Source organism: Hippoglossus stenolepis, chromosome 12, assembly GCF_022539355.2.
Source record: "Hippoglossus stenolepis isolate QCI-W04-F060 chromosome 12, HSTE1.2, whole genome shotgun sequence".
NCBI lineage: Eukaryota > Metazoa > Chordata > Actinopteri > Pleuronectiformes > Pleuronectidae > Hippoglossus > Hippoglossus stenolepis.
This window is the reverse complement of record NC_061494.1, coordinates 22,558,236-22,579,410: the sequence shown is the minus strand read 5'-3', so window position 1 is coordinate 22,579,410 and position 21,175 is coordinate 22,558,236. Positions and strand designations below refer to the sequence as shown.

Genomic DNA, 21,175 nt, shown 5'->3' with positions numbered 1-21,175 from the left:
GACTTAAAGAGAAACCTTGTGAATGTGGTTTTGGAGGTCGAAACCCTTGATTAACAACACTTGTGTTATTCCTCTCTGTCTCGCTCTGTCCTTTCTTTTGTTTAAATAGTTTTTCTATTAGTTCTACCTCTTTCCTCCTCTTTTCTCTTTTTCCATCACAGCAATTACATTACAGCATTAGAACGACAGGGAGGACAATGAAAATGGAAAAATCACAGGTTATATTTTTGTTTTTCCTTCTCCTTCTCTTTTTAATTTGGACTTTTTTTAAATCTCGCTTTTAGAAAATGGATCAAGGCCGTGAGACTGTTTATTGTTTCATTGTTTTCCCAAAATGCTCCCGATCAACTGTTTAACGAATGAAATGCTTCTGAAACCCGCTCATTGAGGACATGTGCAGAGTTTAAGAGTTCACAGACACACACGCACACACACACACACACGCAACACACACGCAACACACACTTTATCACAAGAGATTCATGACACTGTCACCGCACCTTTTAATCTGGAGATAAAAAGACAGATGTGTGTTAGAGGAGGCGTGCCAAGACAAACCCACGGAGAAAAGAGGGGAAAAGTCATCGGGGAAAGATTGTGCTCAATCATAAAAATAGACGCACAATGACACACACACACACAACAACACACAATTCCTGGAATAGAAATGGGATATTGAGGAAAGTTTGAGGAATTTATGCTATGGAAAAGCCAGCACAACCCGAGACCTTCCATTCCTCACACACACGCCGTCTTTCTCACTCCATTTGTATGTGTGTGTGTGTTGGCGTGCATGTGTGTGTGCATGTGTGTGTGTGTGAGGGGTTTCGGTCTATGGCCCCTAAGGGAGGTGGAGAACGAGTGAGTTGGGGGCAGGAAACAGTGGCGTCTGGAATTGATTTGAGGCAAAGGGAAAAATAAAATACTTTGGATTCTTAAAAAGCGGGGAAGCGGGGGACAGACGACCACAAAGAAGCGAAGGGAGGGAGCGAGGGAGCGAGAGGTCGGATAACAACAAGAGAAATGAGTCTATACAAACGTAAAGAAGGATTTATACGTCTGCACTGAAGTCTGTGAGGTCGCCGTCAGTGCATTGTGGCTGAGTTTTATTTGTGCCGTCACACGTGAGACGGACACGGTGAGAACTGTGACTCTCTCTCTGCGTCGGGGCAGTTGCTTTGTGTCCGGTGCTTCTGCAGGAGAATTGAGGAAACAGCATTTGAAGGCTGATTACAATGACAGGCAGAGGATTTTACTCATTCAGGGCAGGAGGTCGACCAGAATAACAGCTGGAGCGCCCGTTTTCCGGCAGTGAAAGCAGCCGTACGCAAGAATATTAATTCTACCTGCAGGACGGCATCAACATGCAGAGCTGCAGCTCGAGTTTCACGTAGAAAAACCAAATCAAAAAGGGAGAAGAAGGAGAGAGAGAGACGAGCGGAGAGAGAGAGTATCTGCAAAGGAGAACTGGAGTGAAGGGAAGATGTGGGGAACAGGGGGGAGAGCGTAGCAGGAGGTGCGGGGAGTAACCGGAGATGCTGCAGCTTGTGGCTTGAGATTCACTTTAAAACCTGTTTCACACTGCAGCTGTGAAACAGTTTATTTTCTATCCCATTTCTGCAGCGCGGCGTAAGAAGCCAACTTTGCTCTGTGACAGCTACCGTGATCCTCACACATGTCGGAAACATTTCCTAGACGAGACGATTCCAACATCATCGACTCGCACATAAATCAATACATTACACAGGATTCGTTCAATGCTGCATTTTCACAGTCGATTGAAACTCAACTTTTAAAAGTCACAGAAAGTCCACGTTGGAAGTTTGAGTAGCAGAGGAGAGGATGAGAAAAAACCTCAAAATGTCTGTTGACATAGTTTGCATTGCTTTTCTCTGAGTTCATCGTTTTTTACTGCCTTTTAAAGGGGGCAGCTGTGGCTCAGAGGTTAGTGCGGGTGGAACCTGAATGTCGGTGGTTCGATCCCCGGCTCCTCCAGTCTGCATTCTGGGCAACAGCTGTGTTCCGACGGTGTTTGGGTGGTGTGATAGAAAAAGGGCTGCCTATAGAAACTAGATGTTATAGTACTGCTAATGTTCAGGTTTAAAGTTTTAATTTGTGTTATAACATGAAAATGCTTCCATGTCACTAATGTTCAGATCACTTTCCTCACACATGTCCAGTGCTGCAGCTCCTCTGTTCAGCCTCTGTCTGAAACACTTGGTTTTAAACTCGTCTCTGGGATCAACCGCCAGGAAATATCGACCAGTCGACCGCCAAGACTTTAGAGGAGCTTTAGTGTGTCTGTGCAGGAGACACACTCTGAAACTCAAACTGCAGCAGCTTAACACGTCTCCTTTAAAACAATTAATATCCTTGTAAACTTTGTGTGTGTGTGTGTGTGTGTCTGTGTCTGTGTGTCGTGACTTATTTGACCTCGCATTACTCATTCAATCAGCCCCTGTAAAAACCTGTAAATCACCACGCTGCAGAGGGCCAGTGAACGTACCATTAGCCGATCAGCATGACGCTCGTTCGTCCTATTAGCAGAGCTCGTTAAACCGACCGCAACAATGAGAGGCTCTGTGGCGCGTTATTGGCCCCGTGCAACAGATGCACAGCTGCCAGACCGCCGCAGACCAAAGAGGCAGGTAGAGAGAAAGAATTTTTACAGCCGCAACAAACAAGTGAAATCACGAGACGACGAATATTTGCGAAGCGGTCGGGGAGGGAGAGAGGAGAGAGGGGGATTTGTGTCCGGCGAGGTTGAAGCCATGTGTGTTCATGCTTTGGTGAGTTCAGCGTGTCTGCTCCAGACGTGATGAATGGAGACTAAAGATATTAGAATATGAGACAGAGAGAGAGAGAGAGAGAGAGAGAGATATCAAAGGGAGGCTGAGAGGATATGAGGTGGAAATCCTCTTTTTTCCATTCTTCCCCAGAGAGAAATGAGAGAGTTAATCCTCAGGGGCTTACATTTCTTTTCCTCTCTATCTCTCTGTATTTCAGTATCTCTGCCTTCTGACATTCTCTCTGCTCCCCCCCCCACTCTCCATCTTCTCTTTCCTCTCGTTCTCCTCTCGTCCTCCTCTCGTCCTGCTGTTAACCATTATCTATATTTGCATTTCTGCTCCCTCCCTTCGACGTCCCTCTCCTGATGAATCCCCTCTCCTCCATCCCTCTGATTCCTTGCAGGGTTTATGGGTTTATGATGCATGGTAATCTCACCGCAAACATATTTATCTGCTCTTTCTTTCCCCTCTCATCTTTTCTGTGTCTTTTTTTTGGGCTCAGCAGGCCTCTGAGCTCTGGCGCGATGCTTATGGGATATTGACTTTTGATCGGTGCGTGCAGAACAAAGTATTGACAGAGGTCCAGAGCGGAAACAAAGCGGAGGAGAGAAATGCAGAAGATAACAGTCGGGGGAAGGAAGATGAACAAGACAAAACGGTGCAGATGGAGGTCAACGCAGAGCAGAGCATCTAAAGGCCGATGTGCCGGGACGAGGAAAAAGTCTCTTCTGATCTTAGAAAATCTGAAAAATCGATGTATCTGTCTCTCCGCCTGTCGGTGGTGTGTCTCAGTTTAAAAAGCAATAGAACAATGGGTTGCATTCGGGTCAGCAACTATTGTTTTTTTTTTCTGAAAACCCAGCGCAGGTGGCTTTGTGGAGATATAGGTTGATCAAGCCGAGCCTGTAATCTCAGATTGGAGGATAACTTCATATCTCGAAATCCGTTTTAGCCCGACGCAAAAAAGTAATTTCCCCCTAAATTCCTCCTGAAATTCCATTTTCTCCTGACAGTCGATCCCTTCAGCTTTTAAATTAAACATTTGTTACCTGCTTCCTCTGCTCATTGTTCCCAACGCTCAGAGGATTAAAGTGTCACCTGTGGCTCTGTTGCATAAGCAAACATGTAGAACCGATTTTTTACGGATACAGAATCGTGCTGCAGATTTCACAGGGTCACGCTATTTGTCAAATGTTATCTTAACTCCTTTGTTCACAGGATCCAAGAAACATGAAACTCTAGCCATCTAGAGAAAGTTAGAATAACCACTCTGCCTTTCTCTTCTTTCTTTCAAGACTCCTGCAGACAATTTTTGGTTTCAAATTGTTCAGCTGCATTTTAGAGATTTGAATTATCAATCTCTGAAGGTGCAAAGTCACGTTTTGTAAGTGCATCAACTCATCGCTGTCACCGTTACCGTGCCAACCAGAGACATAATAGAAATATAACAAAACCCTCACTTTGGATTTTCTGTTAAAAGTGATCCAAAGCTGAAAGAGTCTGTCTGCAGAACTTCTGGGATTCGCTACCTCACGCAAATTTCCGGGCATTAAGCTGAAGCTCTTATTCCGAATGGCTGAGTGTTAGAGTAATATAAGCTTAACCTATTACACTGCAGACAATACAAAAGACAAATCTGAAGCAGGAGGCCAGACAGAATTTTCTCTTTTTTTTTTTGGTGACATGCTCCCGTTACCCCGGAATGATCCTGGAGGAAAAGACGGCAGCGGGAAAAAACGTTTTTCATCCACGAAAGGATTGATGTCTCAAAGACACTGGATCTGCTGCTTCTTGTCGTTCTCATCCATCCGTCTTCCATCATCTCCAACAGCTAAATCCGTCTCCGGGTTTAAAATTAGACTTTTAGTCGTTGTTCAACGGCCTCACAGTCAACTCCGACCTCTCCGGTACAAGTACAGACGCACGAGCAGTTACAACAAACCTGCGTCAGATGATGGAAGCGGAGTGAAAACCATCACACACAGATCAGCTGGTCAGAGTAAAGTTTTATTTTCAGCTGCCGCTCAGATCTCTGGGATAATTGAATCACGTGGTAGCTGTTGTGTGTTTGTGTGTTTGTGTGTTGTGTGTTTGTGTTTGTGTGGGTGGGAAAGGGCAGCGTCTTTTAAAACGCTCCCCAGGTTTTCCAGAGTATTTTATTGATGTGTGCTTTTCTATATCTAGCTGTGAATCTGTCAGACTGCCGGGTAATCAATACTGGTAGAGGGCACTAAAACTCCCTCTGTGTGTATTTGTGTAAATCCCTGGAAAGAGAATCTCCCCCCCCTCCCCTCCCCGGACTCCTGCTCCTTATCTGTCCTCCCAGACACACATCACTGTCACATCTGCAGAGATATACGAGGCCGATAGTTAACGAGTTTTTTACAACATTTCTCCGGTCGACTTCTCACTTTGGGAGAAAGACCGTGTCGCTCCCTCCACCGACTTCGTGTGTTGACACTGCACCGGAAACTGCTGCACTTTGCATTTTGTACTTATTGTTTTCACTGCTGCATCTTACTTGTCCCCCGATTCAGATACCTGCACTTTGCACATTCTCCGATTTCTGAATACCGATCACGTCAAAATAACTCCTCATATTACATATTTTAAAAGCTATAAACTATTAACCATGTATGGAAGTGATGATTGCAAATAAAATATCCTTTATCATCAAGTTTGACAAAATACAATTACTTCCCTTCAATAGCTTGAAACTGGAGCCTTGCTCACATGACGCTGTTTTACTTATATTGCCAGTTAAACTCTGGCTGACGCTGCACTTCTTCAAAGTACACAGATATACTTTAAAGATGTGGCATCGGATCAGAACATGGATTTGGGTTCTCGACAATGTCGGACGTATCGGAGGAACTTCTGATATCGGAACATCTCTGCTTCCTTCAGTGTGACATGAAACAGGGATTGAACTTTAACTGTTTTCCTTGAAGTCCTTTGAGTCTTTCATTGACACAAAGGCTTCTATTAGTTTTTTCAAAGACACATGATTTCTATCTTCTTGCCCTTTTGTGCTGATCGATCCAATCATCTGCCATTGCAGCTAAATCCCTTTGCACATTGAACATTAGGGTTTTTTCTCATTCTTAAATTAGCACAGTGGCCTCACAGCAAGAGGGATGTTGGTTTGAATCCCCGGTTTGTGTGTCGTTTGCATGTTCTCCCTGTGTCTGCGGACACTTAAGTTATGCAGAGAGGAGCCGCCACGACCTGGTTTTTGAGGCCCAAGTGTCTGATGCACAATAGATGAGCTCATTAGCAGATCAGAAAACAGGGTTTTTCAGTTGGCTTGTTGACGTGTTTTGGTGAAAACCTTTTGGCAGAGGCGAGCTGCCGTTTCGGGGGAATTCTCACTTCAATATCTCATTTTGGAATCGTTACACCGCGGCTCCACTTAATCTGCAATGATGCCGCTGTGAGCATCGCATTCTCTGTGGTTAATGCATGAAAAATCTGCACACAAGCCAAGAAAATGTTTTTGTATATACACGATCTGCATGTAGACAAAGCCAAGACGTACATTTATATATATATATATATAAATATATATATCAGCAGCCGCAGCTCGTGTAAAAGTTAACTGTGTCCCGCTGCACCTGATGCTGGCGTCCTGAGAATTGGGCAGCGAACGTTTTGCAGTTGTGCCGCCAGGAAAGATTAATCCCACCGAGCCCGGAGCCGGCCTGTGAACCGGGATAGAGCCTAATTGTAGAAAACTATCTCCCCCCCCACATCATGAAAAAGCCCAACAAGCTGAGGGAGTTGAACGGGTGCTGGTCCTAATGTCGTCCTGCTGTCTCTGTTTGTGTTATAGACTGAAATAACCGGGGAAAGGTCGCCCACGGGCCGCCACGTGCACGCACGCACAGCCACACTCACACGCCCAGGACAATAAATCTGTTGCTTTTCCTTCAGCGACAATTGTTCTAAAGGAGAAGGCACTAATCTGAGAGAGGGGGAGAGAGAAGAGAGAGAGAGAGAGAGAAGAGAGAGAGAGAGAGAGAGAGAGACAGAGAGAGAGAGAGAGAGAGAGGTGATGGGACTTGAGACGGATCCAGATAAGCGCTTTTATTTCTTGTCTTTTTTCTTCAAAGCTCACACACACACACACACACACACACACACACACACACGCACATAATTTCCTTTGTCGCCTGGCGCCTCCGAGTTGTCACGGTGACAGCGGAGGTCATCTGGATAAATGCCCCCTATTATGGGATATGTGCTCTGATCCCAGTTTGGGGGTCAAAAGGTTAAACATCCAATCAGCAACACAGTGTCGCTAAACCCTTTGAAAGCAGGAATCGTAATAAGTTACCGAGCTGAATCAATAGGTGTCGATGGAGACACGTTTCACCGGCGGCCGCGGCGAGCGACCCGCCGCAGGAACAAGGTGGAGGAAGAGCTCAGGTCTTCATCCACGTCTGACTGATATGACTTTTTCAAAGGTCAAATTTTAAGCCTCCAATTACTGGTTCTTTGTCTGAGTTCAATATCCATAAATGAAGCCATTATCATCCCCGGAGTGTTTCCACAAGAGCCGACTTTGATGGTTTGGTCACATCCCAGGACGGATCACCACTTAAACCATCACGAGCCACTCATCACATGATCCGTTTCCAGTAAATAACCAGTGTAGGGACCAAGTTGGACAGGATCTCAAATCAGATACGAGTTAAACCCACTGGACAAAGTCACCGGGGAAAACCAATGCAATCACGTAACCCTGGTAAAAGACATAATGACATATTAAAAACTTTAAGACGGTGATTATGTCATGACAACAACACACGTCAAGGTCTTGGAGACGTGAGACGCTGAGTGTTAGAGCCTCGGTGACTTGGACGAGGACGGGATGAGGGGGTCGAAGTATGAGAGGAACAGAAACTAGACTTTAGGGAAAAGCTTCTGCGTCATAAATTACAGAAGATGTTCATGATGATTACGGGAGGAAGGTCATTTAGAGCATCGATTTAGAAATGCAAAATCAAGACCTGTGTGTTTGCGTGCACAGATTTGCGAGTCGTGTGTCGGTCCTGGCTTTTGGTAAAGTGGATTATTCAAATTATTGATATTAGAGTCCTATCAAATCATGTTTCTGTTTTAATCTCAGTGTCACACACACACACACACACACACTCCAGTTTAATCAAAACCTCTCCTGATTGTTTTTTCCTGTCTGACCTACTGTCTGTGAGTCTCTCTACCTGTTTGTCTCTTTCCAGTTTTCCAGGCTGCAGTTGAAGGATTAGACGATGCTGTTCTGAAATCGGCTCGTCAGCCTGCCAGCCCCTGATAAGCACACTCAGGATCGATTAGATCTGCCTCTAATCTATTCAACTTTTTTCCAGGCGAAAAGGAGAGAAAGAAAAAAAAATTGCCTCGCACGGGAGATGTGAGGTTCACGATACGGTGACTTTGGGAACACGTGCCCAGAGGGCGAAAGCTTTGTAATCCACATTTTCAGGCATGAGATCATATTAAATATGCATCTTTACAAGTCGTCTTTAACAAACCGCTCCAGGCAAATACAAGCGAAAACAATTCACAATCACTTCCTGTTGAACATGAAGGACAGAGGTGATTAGTGAGGGAGACGGAGCGAAAAACAGGGAAATGATTTTAAGAAAGAAAACCGACACAAAGACATATTAGAATAAAAGAATAGAAGAAAGAATGAAAGACGGATGAAGCAGTTTGCTCTCAGCCGTCACTCACACTTCCTCCATGTGTCTGTGAACGAGAGGGAGCCAACACAATGCTTAACAGCCCCGGTGAGGTCACACACACACAGACACACAAACACACACACAGAGAGAATGGGATAAAAAGTGGCAGAACGCACCTTTAGCTCATCCCTGGTGTTCTTCTCTGCACAGTGACACAGATCTGCCTGAGAAGAGAGAGAAGAACGGAGGGATTCACATTAATCACGTGTAACAACGACCATTTATTGCAGAGGAAAAGCTTCGTGTGATGTATTATGCAATTAGATGAGTGTTAATTAAATGCACAGCGTATCGCACAGTGTTGTGACACATTATTATGCAGGGGGCGACTGGAGCTGGTTTGTCAGAATATTCATAAGAAAGAAACTAAACAGGAAACAAACGTGTGACATTTGACTTGTAGATGTAAAATAAGCTTTTTTTTTTGAGAAGGAGCATATATCAAAAATACTCAAAATAGTCTCCGGTGCAGATTTCAACACGAGAAACTTCACAAACAAAATAACTCTTGTAACCTTCAAACACACATGAAGCACAAATTCCCCTTTTTTTACATTCGGATAATGAACCAGCGAGTCAAACAAAATCCAAACACTCCAGCAGAGATCCTGTGGGGATGTGATATTTTCCACTCGGCTCATATTGCACCTTACTGTCGTATCAAATTTATTGCATTTCACTCGCTCGCGTCAAAACACCTGCATGACCGGAATGAGAATAAAAGATATTAAATTCATGTGTTGTTTTAAATTCCCCAAGCTGCTTCCTGGGTGTATAGTTTATGGTTCAGACATTTAAAGTCTTTTTGATTAGCTGTAGCTTGTCTTTAAAAATGTCAGAGAGGAGTCAAACCCAGAGTTCTGCATCTCATGTCTTCAGGTTTACTCTTAAAACATGAACAATGCTTTGAAAGTTGATTCCAAACAATTCTAGTCATATATATAAAGATGGACAAAATGGATTTGACCCAATGGTGAAGCCGAAACATCTTGATCGGCCATGTTGGCTCACAGCAGTCGAGGCTCCATGTCCATGTCAGCCAATGGGACAACGGCCCAAGTTCAAGTGGTCATTTTCTAATTTTTGATGGGATCATGGGCTCAACACTGTGGCTCCATCCCCTGATCACTGCTGTGGAGACGCCAACACTCCACTGGATGAAAGCCTGGGCGCTAACGGCAAAGTGTGGGTCAGAGCCCAGAGGTACGACGGTCGAAAGATTAGAAACGGTCGTGAAGGATATTAAGAAAAACGTATAATAGACGCCGACGTCTTTGTGTTTCCATTGCACTCCCACGTCACCTGAGGTGTCATCGGGGCAGGAACATGAACAGGAACGTGCTCTGGCCTCCGTCGGTAACCACCGGTGAAAAGCCCTTGAGCGAGCTACTTAACCCTGGCCTGTCCCGGTGGAGAGGCTGGGAGCCGGTGGTGGGGGCTCGTGTGGCAGGAGCAGCTCCCGGGTGAGAGAGTGAAGCAGGTTGAGACTTCACGGTGTGAGAAACCAGTCCGTGGCAACATGGGACTTTCTGAAGGAACGTGTTGTAGTAATTATGTCGGTGTGATGACACACGAGTGAAGAGTCGGAGCAGAAACACAGCGAGGGAGATTTTTTTATCACGTTAATATCAAAAGGCTAAAAAAGCTCCCTTTATCTTCTGGGCCACATTTCCTGTATCCAGATCCTTTTATTTTGTGTAGTTGTAGTTTCAGAGAGAAACATTAACTGTGTCAACCAGAAAGAAATGATTATGTTTTACACATATTTTTAATTAAATTGTACCTGAAGGCTGGATTATGGGTCAGGGAAGAAACCATTACAACCAGATAAAGGAACCAGTGACCCAGGGGGACACACTTCATGGATCAGGCTCATCTAGGGACACTGACTGTCTATGAGTTTGTGAAATAAATAAACATCTTGGAAAATCCAACAATGCCTTCATGTTCCCTTCATCTCCTTCTTAATACATGTAATTCAGAAGAATAGATTTCAAACTAATGACGGCAGCAGTGGAATCACACGAGAGCGTCGACACGAGCACGACCGAAATGATCACAACCCGCCTTCATCATCAGCAAAATCGTTATGAGACATCATTTAATAATCAGTAGTGGTAATCTCCCTCCAGTATAATTACCATCACCATCATCATCATCATCACCATCATCATCCTCATCATGCTGCAGGACTGATTGGTCTGCAGGGAACTCCCGCTCCTATCTGAGGCAACACGTCCTGAATCGTAACCAAACTTTACGTCGGCCGTAACAGATTTTCCCTTAAAAACGAAGCCCGCACTAATCATTATTCTGTGATTTTAGCGATGACGCTGTGGAATTTTACCCGACGCCGTTGTGCTATTGTTGTTATCACTCTGCGGCTAAACCCGCCTGCTTTGTATGCAGGAACGACTGAGCTCATTCCAAGCAGAAAATGACAGCTTGTTATGTGAGAGAAAATGGATTTCACCGTGTTGTGGTATTGCGAGGGACCCCGAGACAATACTGTCAATACTATAAAGCGCCGTCTGAATTGCTCCTCGTGTGAAATGTGCGATGCATGGATAAAGGCCTATCGATTGGTCGGCCACAGCCAATAAGTGGGTCGCATGCATGTTTCGCCGCGTGCACAAATGGCCTCCAGACGCCAGAATGCTTTGTATTGATTTATTCCTGATGATTTACATTCATATCCGAGGTGTGATTTTCCTCTCGGCGACCACGGGAAAAAACCCACACATCTAAAATCGAATGTTTTTTCCGCAATAAATGATCGAGAGGAAGTATTTAGAATATTTTATGACGTATGACCGTATATCCAACATACTTCTGAGTGTACAAATGGTTGTTTTGGGCTATAATACACATAAAGTACATGGTCTGTGCTGTGCTTCCCTAATGGATGTGTTAAGTGCATCGGACTGTGTCAACATGTATGAATCTATACATTGAAATGCACCGCAGGCCTCTCTAACATCCAGAGGGCAAAACAGCTGCACTTAGTGTTCAGCTTTTATTTTATGACGCAAGAAATTGGATGTTTGTGTTGTGTTGTGATATGTTGTTGTGTGAGACGCCGCTCGACAACAGAAACAAAGCAGGTATGAAGTGGTATCGCCTGTAGCTGCGTGGAACAAGGTCATGTGAGGATACTGACAGACTCAAATAAGAATATATATATTTTTGTTATTTGGATTTTATTGGATTTCTGGTGCACGTCATTTGCACATCTCATGTAAATACAGAGCTTGAAATCTGCCCGTCGGTTTTGTCTCCGTCATTAACTAAAAGGCCAGAAGCTGGATCGAGACCAGAATAATTATTCTGATTACAGTCGTCTATCTGAGCCCAAACAAATTACACTCCCTCGGATTAAAATCTCCCGTTTCCACTCGTTTCTAAATCAACATGCTGGGGATTTATTCCATGATAGCAGCCAATTGGAAGCTCGGGCCACTCGCGCCGGAGAAGGGGGGGGGATTTCATCTGTCGAGCCTGAGAGTGAAGTTTGAAGCAGTTTCCACTCCAGCCTGACTCGTCAGACAGCGGCTGCTCTCTGGCTCTACAGGGCACGACAGCACCTGACCTTTACAGGGAGGAACTTGGCTTCATCCGAGGGCCCTCAAGTCATCCTTGACCCAGAGTTTAATTAAAGAGCATTTTGACCTTTTGCAGATTTTGACAATGGACGGTTTATATTTTATTTTGTGTGTGTGTGTGGCTCCGTTTTAACACTTGAAGGGCGACCGCTGCTTCCTGGAAAAAAACGAGCATTTCCCCCAAAAAACTCACATTTTATTAATCGCACGTCAGCGAATGGGTGTTTATGTGAGACGGTGATTTCATGCATGAATGTGGGCTTGTAACTGTGAGCATGTGTTCACGGGTTTGATGCTCTCAGTACGACTGTGGTGAAATGATGCAAGCAGAATATGCTAGCAGCTTTGAGGATCAGCACGGTGGGCACAGCTGGTAGCTACACACACACACACACAGACACACACAGACACACACACACACACACACACACACACACACACACGCACACACACACACACACACACACACACACACTCACATATTGGCTTGCCGCGGCTGGTGCGACCCCAGCTGTGTCAGTATTATCCAGGAGGCAGTTTGCCTTCGCAGGCGCCCAGGTGCTCATACACAAACACACACGTTTCATTTCGATGATTAAACACAAACTGCTTTAAGTGTTACCATGAAGAGGTTCGTGCACACGGACACCGGCAGGTACACACGTGGGTCAGTCGCTCCTGCATGAATTCCCCTCGCACCATCACAACTTCAATGAATGAGCCGTGCACCGTGTCTGGAATATGTGACACCGGTCTAAATTAAGCGCGGGCTGTAAAATAAAAAAAGCCTCTTTATTTAACTTTATGGTTCCTCTTTATCTGTCGGCTTCTCTTTATTTTTGGTGCATATTTCTTCGTATATTTTATCTTCAGGCGAGCATCCTCCTCCTCCTCCTCCTCCTCCTCCTCCTCTTCCTCCCCCTCCTCCTCCTCCTCATCTCCTCTCTGACTCATTGCCGGGTCTAAAATAAAATGCTACACAGGAGATGCAGGTGCAAGTGGCGGACAGTTATTTCACGGGGCGATTGGCTGGTAACTATAGGCCTATTTTTTATCCTTGAGCTCAGACGTCCTGCTCCCACAATAGCTGCACTCCTACAACACTTGCTCTAGACAGCTGAGTATTTTTTCCACCTCCTCATCGGAAAACATAAAAAGTCTGTTTTTTTTTTTCCTCTGTCAGATGCTCTGAAATAGCACCATGTGGTTAGATAAGCCTGAAAGATGGAAGTCAGTGTGACTTGCTTTTTCTCCATCTCCACTGGTCTGGCAATAACTTTGGGTCTGTACCCCGTGAAAAGTGTAGTTTTCTGCTTCTTTATTTGATTTAGAAATTGACTTAAAGTACGAGCACGAGGAGGCAAACACCTGTGTCACATAAACACGTTTCAGGTTTCAACAAGCAAGTCTTAAAACCCGTTAGAGCCAAACTAATGCTGACAGCACTGATGACTCCACCTCCTTTGGTTTTAAATTAAATTAAAACTGTAAATGACTTGTTTTTAAATGCACTTGTTTTGACCAACAGTCCAGAGCCTCCAGATATTCAATTAGCAACGACTTTGAGAAAGAGGAACGTGTTACAGTTTTGCTCGCAAATCTCAAATAGCGATTGCTAAAATCTGTTTTTAACCAATCGAGAGGAAACTAATCAATCGATCAATTAGTGAAACGGTCAAATTCAGGCTATATTGTAAACACGTAGACTTAAAGCTCGGGTTGGTGAGCTTGGGAAAGATAGTAGCAGCAACCGATAGATCCCACCCCCGCCTATCGGACCTCTGGTCAAAGCCTTTAAGTCTTCAGATGTACTTTTTAGTTTCTGTAGATGTAACCTACAGCAGAACATGCTGGTTTTGCTGGATCTGCAGAATGTGGGCGTGGGTGTCAGGTCGCCAGCAGACGTGAGTTCGATCTGAACAGCAAGATGGAAAACTTTTCTTCTTCTTCTTCACAGACACTAATTGACTTATTCTTCAAATCCTCACTTCAGTGAGTTAAACAAGCCTCTGAGGGCAGATAAACAGCGATATGGTTGAATAGTGTCACACATGAATACACAAAGTATATTGTTTGCATTGGTTGAAGTCGGCAAACTGAAATGGTGCTGCTCTACCAGTTAATTTCCGTTACTTCTTAGTGACACTGCAAGTTGATTATGTGTCACAGAGAGTCGACGGGTCCGTGCTCCTGCAGATCTCATTTTATTGTCCAGACTTTGTAATTACATCTCCAGTCCGTGGGGCACCGGGAATTTAGTGGTAACGCGCTGCAGACGAGCAAATTTGGCTGAAATCTGTGCGGCATCAGCAATGCCTTTCGGTGATGCCATTATAAATTGTTGCTCATTTTATTTCCCACATTGATTTCTTCCTAAATTAGTTCCGTCCCCGAGGAAGGCAGCATTGCTCATTTACAAAAAAGCAGCCCGTGTTTTAAAAGGTAATTTAAAACTCTCAAGACCTCAGCCTCAGCATTCCCGCAGCCAAACGCGTCTTTATTGCTTTAAGGTGAGAAGCTTTTATTGGCCCCTCGAGGTTCTTATCTTCACAAACCAGTCACTTGGATCTTGAATATTCATTGTTTTGTCACATTTGATACTAAAAGGAATTCGTCCTGCGGCTGTTTTATCGCCCTGCAAATAAAGTAAGGAATCTAAAAAACTCAACGTCCTCGTTTAGGATTCGGAGAAAACTAATTTTGAGGATTCAGAGCAAAGCTTGTGAGCGGACTCGTGTAACGGCAGATTCTAATTTGTAAAGATTGTAGCCTACGTTCGACTGTGCGATAGGAACCACCTCCAATGACAGAAATCTATTTAGTTTGGTCCATGTCACATCTGCTAACATGGAGTAGACAGGTTTTATGACCCAGGGGGCGATCACGGTGGTTTGGTTTCACTTTTTGAGGGGTTGTCATGTCGTCCAATCTTCATGCATCCTGTGTTGAATACTCTGCAGTAAATGTAACTGCGACATATGAAGCTGGAAGGCAGTAAATACGTGTACAAATACACACGTGCTCGCACCAACTGACCCACACAAACATGATGAATACACAAACCCATGTATACAGTCTGCACATACAGGAATGCAGGCAAACTGCATCTATCTTCACATATATAATTACCAAGAAACGATAACACAAGGACATTGTGCACTAACCCCGACATGCATCCACACACAAACACACACACACACACACACACACACACACACACACACACACACACACACACACACAGATGAAGCAAGTGTTTACACAGACAGAACGATGATGATGGTGTGTGGTACCAATGACGGACGGACGGAGGAGATATATTCCACTTGACAAGTTGACTGGGAGAGACGGAGAGAAACGAGCAACAGTCGTTTAGCTGACAGGGTGGGGAGGGGGGATAAAGAGATGGATGATGGATAGAGAGGAGGAAGGAGAAAGAGAGGGAGAGAGAGAGGGGGGAGGGAGGAGAAGACAAGATAGAAAATAAATATGCTTTTTACATATTCAGTTCTGCATGGCTGAGCCGCTTATGCATGTACGTGCAGACTCAGTTATGACTTGCCTCACTTGTCGATGATTTTCATTTAGATAGTTTGTTATTGTGTGACACGCTCTCTTACTCGGAGCGGCTCAGCCAGCCTCACACACACACACACACACACACACACACACACACACACACATGAATACATAACAATGCCTCAGAACTGTATCCTGACGCCGGCTCGGCGCTGCGATCATCACGCTAACCACACGTGTGGCTTGGAAACGAAAATTGTATAAATGGATCAGAGCGTAGCGCAGAGATGAAGAGATAAGCTCCGTAAACATCACCAACATATTTTGCAGAAAATGCCGAGGTATTAAATTAGAAATCCATCCATGCCTCCTTCTGTTATAGAGACTTAACATTTGAGGGTTTCAGACATGGATTTCAGAAAATGTCCAGAAGATTTTCACATATGAAGGACGTTATTCTTCATCTGGCTATTATCGCCAAAAGCTCACGAATCTTCATCAACGTCTTCTACGTGTGTAGCTCCTCTGGGTTTTCTTGCTGTATTCTCACAGGGGCTAAGTTGGACATGACACTAGGGACCAACTGGCTCTAACATTCTCGTTCTCCCACACAGCTCCAGAGAATGTCCAGATTTCAGCTATAGAGACTAATAACCTTTTATTCTTTCATTCACACCTACGGGCAATTTACAGTCTCTTATTAACCTGAGCTGCGTACGTTTGGGAGGAAGCCAGAGCAACTGGAGAAAACCCCCACAAAGACACTGGAAGAACAAACTGGGATTCAAACCATCGAACCTCTCGCTCTGAGCGGACAGCGCTAACTGCACCACCGTGCCACCCTAATAAGAAATATTCTTTTTAATTTAGTTATTCATTAGTATCTGCTCCCATTTGGCTCAGGAGGTAGAGAGTCCTTCAACTGGAGGACATGCTAAGTGTTCAAAGCCTGGAAAGATAAAATGGATCCATAACCAAATTACAGGTGAGCTCTTAGTGTAAAATAGAGCAATTTATCACCCGTACAGTGGTTGAGTCATCGTCTGTGACTCCGGCTGCCCCTCTGTGGGGTGGTGACCCAAATACCGAGAAGCTCTGCCCTCATGTCCTCATGCTAAACCAGTGCCGTCCCCTTCTGGGGCGAAGGGGGGGAAGAAAAAACAGGGACGTTCCCTCCAGGGACCAATGATGTATAACATGTCCGCCATCCTTTTATAATATAAACAGCGGCGCAGCAGAGGAACGGCTATTTTCAGTTTAAAGAGCAGCCGGGAACAAGTAATATACAGTGGAGCTTTTATCTGGATTCCGAGTTTCGGTTTCTCAAAGTGTTTCCATGAAAGCTGTGTAATCTTGGAGATCTGTGGTTGAGCAGGTATTTATTTCCTCCGCGGTGATCACTGGTTTGAGATCTCTCCGGCTCGCCCGTCTCTTTATTTACCGGCCCCTTCACAGCGGCTCGTGTAAACACAGGCTATCATTGTCCTGCCCACTAATTAATGAGTCCAGTCAGAGCGCTGGATGCCTGCACGCTCGCGCTGCCTCCTCGGAGAAAACCACTGGCAAATCCCATGAATCACCGCATTCAAATGGTCTCGCGGTGAAAGAGCAGAAATGATTGAAAACCAAAAGGAGGAATTTGCGAAGGCTGGATGAGCCATGATAAATGCATTAGCACCAGATGACATTTCCATCACCACCTCATCGATCACCTTGGGGACATTTTAAATGGTGGACGTGTGTGTGTCTGTCTGTGTGTGTGTCATACACAGAATTGGGCAGATTGAAACAGCTCCCACACACACACACACACACACACAGAATGACAAATCGAAGACGGGGACATATGAGACATGCGCACAGGGTGAACTGCAGGATAGAAAGTTCTAATTTCTTATGTTTAGCAAGTTTATTAAACCACGAAGCTCCGACTCCTCGTCCCTATTCCATCGAGAAATCATGAAATATTGTTTTCATGTATTATTGCTTCTCCATTTATTCTTCTCCATCTCCCTTTCATACTTTGTTGTCCTGCTCTCCCCCCCCCCGCTGCCCTGACAGATTCACTCCCTAGTTCCACCGACTGTTAAAAACCTGCTCGTAGGACGAGGTTCGCTTTTAGAAGCACCACCACACTCGTCGCACGCTGCCTCCGCAGAATCAAACGTTGGAAGGAGAAAGGTGAAGCTCACCCGTGACTCGCGAGACGAGCCGCAGAGGCCAGCCACGCTGCACTCTGAGCCCAGTGCACCTGTTTGATAAATAACAGGAGAGGCTCGAGCCGCAGGAACCTCCAGACTCTGAAACAAGGTACAAATGGCTCAGTAAATCTGGCTCTGGCTCCCTGCTCCTCTCTGGGCTCCGTCTCTCTCTCTCTCTCTCTCTCTCCCTCTCTCTCTCTCCCTCCCTCGCTCTTTCTCTTTCCTTTGGTCTGTCTCTTGGTATTCGGCGGCTGCTCTCTTGCAGCTCAGACTCTCTTATCTAAATCTCCATTCAGATAGAGAAAGAGACAGAGCTGGGGAGAGAGGGAGAGAGTCAGAGATAGATAATACAGGTCACTCTCCAATGACAGCTCTAAAAGGCATCTGGGGAGAGGGGGAGTGGGGGAGGAGAGGAGGAGAGGGGAAGGAGAGGAGGAGAGGCGAGCGGCGGCAAAGCCACTGTATGGATTTCTGTTCTAAGCCGGCGCTGTGGAAAAAACATGCAGACTTAATAAGTAGCTTGAAAGTTACTGTACATCTGGTGATTTTCCAGGCTCACGGCGTCTTAGCCGTTTATTTTAAGATCTGTTGAAAGCCTGTGGCAATGATAAATCAGCAAAAAATACCCACCATACGCCTGAGTAATGGAAAGCTAAGCTGAGCACCAGTGAGCAGCATTAACTCTTATCTAGGAAGCTTGTACCTTTTGTACTGTTTTGTCATTTCGATGCTGCAAAAATAGTCTTTTTCTCTCAGTTTAGTGGTTTTTAATGTGCTGGCTCTGTTGTTCTGGAGGCGGATTTTCATCTGCAGAGCCGAGATGTAACGGCAACATTTAAAAACTACTAATACGTTGAAATTTACAGAAAGTTACTGTGAATATATTGTGACAGTGAATGTTTTCTATGCACAGAGGCTTCCTGTTGCTCGAAATGTCAGCCAACCATCGGCCAGAGGGTCGAGTAGAATCAAACCGGCTCTAATGGATGATGCTGTTAGATTCTCGTTCAGCGAGTGGCCATGAATAGTGATGTTGTGCAGCATTAAGGACCTGCGGGTTACGGGTGTAGGTGTGTGTGCGTGGATGCATGAGCAGATTCAGTCTCGTTCCTGAACAAACAGAGAACAAACACACTGATCCTCGTGATAAGATGATGAGGAACACAACTAGGAAGTAGTGATCGGCCCTCGGAGCTTTAGTTTTACTCCTCAACGCTTCGATTCATGTTGTTCCTGCAGGATTTTCTAAATCCATCACGCATCAGATCACAAACACATACAGTTTGACTGATGTTCAGTCCTAATCTGGAGCAGGAGTAGAAATTATGAGAGTCCATGGAATATCCGGACGTTGTTTTGTTTTATCATCCAGCCCCTCCCTGCAGCACGGTTCGAGTCGAGAGGCGTTTATCGACGTTCATTTATCTCTCTCGATTACTCCCGACCTCCTCTCTACCTCCTCCTCCCTCCCTCCCTCCCTCCCTCCCTCTCCTTCCCTTCACCTGCGGCAGACGCTAAACTCCCGACTAAATTGAATTTGGCACGTTCTCAAACGGCTGTCCAACGTCAAAGCGCTGCGAGCGAGGCGGCCGTGTTTTCATTTTCGACTCCAGATCTGGTCGTGTCCATGCAGCGCGAGGCAGCGGGAGTTATTCTCCGACCTGTTTAGCTCTTCCGAGATACGTTCGAGCACATCCGAACAATAATAATAAATAAATGAAGACACCTTGCAGGCGAGCAGCGCTGCTATAGGAGGAAAAAAACACTAAAACAAGACAATTGTTACAATACAGTAAACCTGGGGACAGATCTACCTCGTCAGGCCTTTTTACTGTTGCTTTTATTGGCTGTGTGAGTGTGTGCTGGATTGATCTACACCCCCAACACAACGATCCCTTTACAGCTCTCTATTTATCTTTTCATTTTTTCCACCTACTTGTTATATATTTAGACATTTCTCCTTTTTCCTCTACGCTGTCTCTCTGCCCACCTCTGCATCTCTCTCTCTCTCTCTCGCTCTGCCTCTCTCCATCATCACCACCCTCTCTCTCTCTCTCTCTCTCTCTCTCTCTCTCTCTCTCTCTCTCTCTCTCCTCCCTCCCTCCCTCTCCATGTGCTATAAGATCTGGTACGCCCGTGCTGTCCCCGGCAAATGAATGTTAAAAGCCTATTGAGTTTCTTTGTGCTAGCTGCAATAGCTTATACAGGTAATACGATGTCCCGTGTGTGTGTGTGTGTGTGTGTGTGTGTGTGTGTGTGTGTGTGTGTGTGTGTGTGTGTGTGTGTTCTGTGTGTGTGTGTGTGTGTGTAATGCGATGCAGTCTTTTAATTTAGGAAAGGAGACACAGTCAGCAGGTAAAGGTTACGACCTCTGCCAGAGGACACGCGCGCACTGTAATCTAACATGAAATTGATTTCAAGGTAGAGTAGCAGAACATATGAGGCTGTGGAGCGTGCGGCTGCCGGGTCGTACAGTTGTATATTGCAGAGAAGAACAGATTTCTGATATTTTCGCTTGCAGGAAAAGTTCAGGAAACAAGTCTGGAGCTACTGACTCTGACTCATTCTCACCTGCAGCCCATCTGGAAAATGTCTGTGTGGATATTAACTCTATCAGGTTTTTCTCTTCCCTTCTGTCGCCGTCATTTCAAATCAAAGATACTCTGCCTCGTAAATGTCACTGCAGAAGGGGGGGAAAATGTATACAGCAGAAACACGATATTATATTTTGTGCCTGACGGTTTCAGAATGAGCTGTGGAGACTTTGCCACTTGGCTTTAACTCGGACCATCCACAGGTCTCATGTGTTTCCATCGACCCGCTTGTCTTTGTCTAAGAATCGCTGCGGACCTGACTTGAGTTTTTGCATTAGAGTCATTTTTGCGGCCGGGGGGGGAAAGTGGTCCTCCTCGTGGCAGTAATGACTCGGAGAATCACTCGGAGAGAAGTGCACAGCAGCAGCAGTGAGACGATCAATGAAGAGGCTGCAGTTAGAAAATAGGGGTCGCGCTAATCAATTAGACTAAACTGCTGCTGGAGCGGGTCAAACATCAGCTGCTGGAGAATCTCCGTCTCCGTCTCCGTCCCCCCCCCCGCTTCTTCCTCTGACACTTTCTCTACCTGTGTTTGTTGTCGCACATTGTGTCACCGACTCTTTTCTTTCTTTTTTTACACAGCCGTTGTGTCCTCGTAACATTCACCTCCCCTTTTAATTTGCTATTCAATTATGTAAATTACAGTTTGCACTTTTATTGCTCCCAATTACGCGACTGACATGTTTTGTACTGTGAGAGCGTCGACAGCAGCGGGGGGGTTCA

General features: G+C 45.2%; 1 protein-coding gene across 2 annotated transcripts in view; it reads right to left on the bottom strand.

Annotated features, from left to right (window-relative positions):
* cdh11 (cadherin 11, type 2, OB-cadherin (osteoblast)) overlaps positions 1-21,175 on the bottom strand; it is a 78,780-nt gene that overhangs the window by 33,757 nt on the left and 23,848 nt on the right. For both annotated transcript variants that reach the window (XM_035173491.2, XM_035173492.2), the window contains exon 2: positions 8,653-8,700. The gene's annotated coding sequence lies outside the window, so the exon portion shown is untranslated. The remainder of the gene's footprint in view (positions 1-8,652; positions 8,701-21,175) is intronic.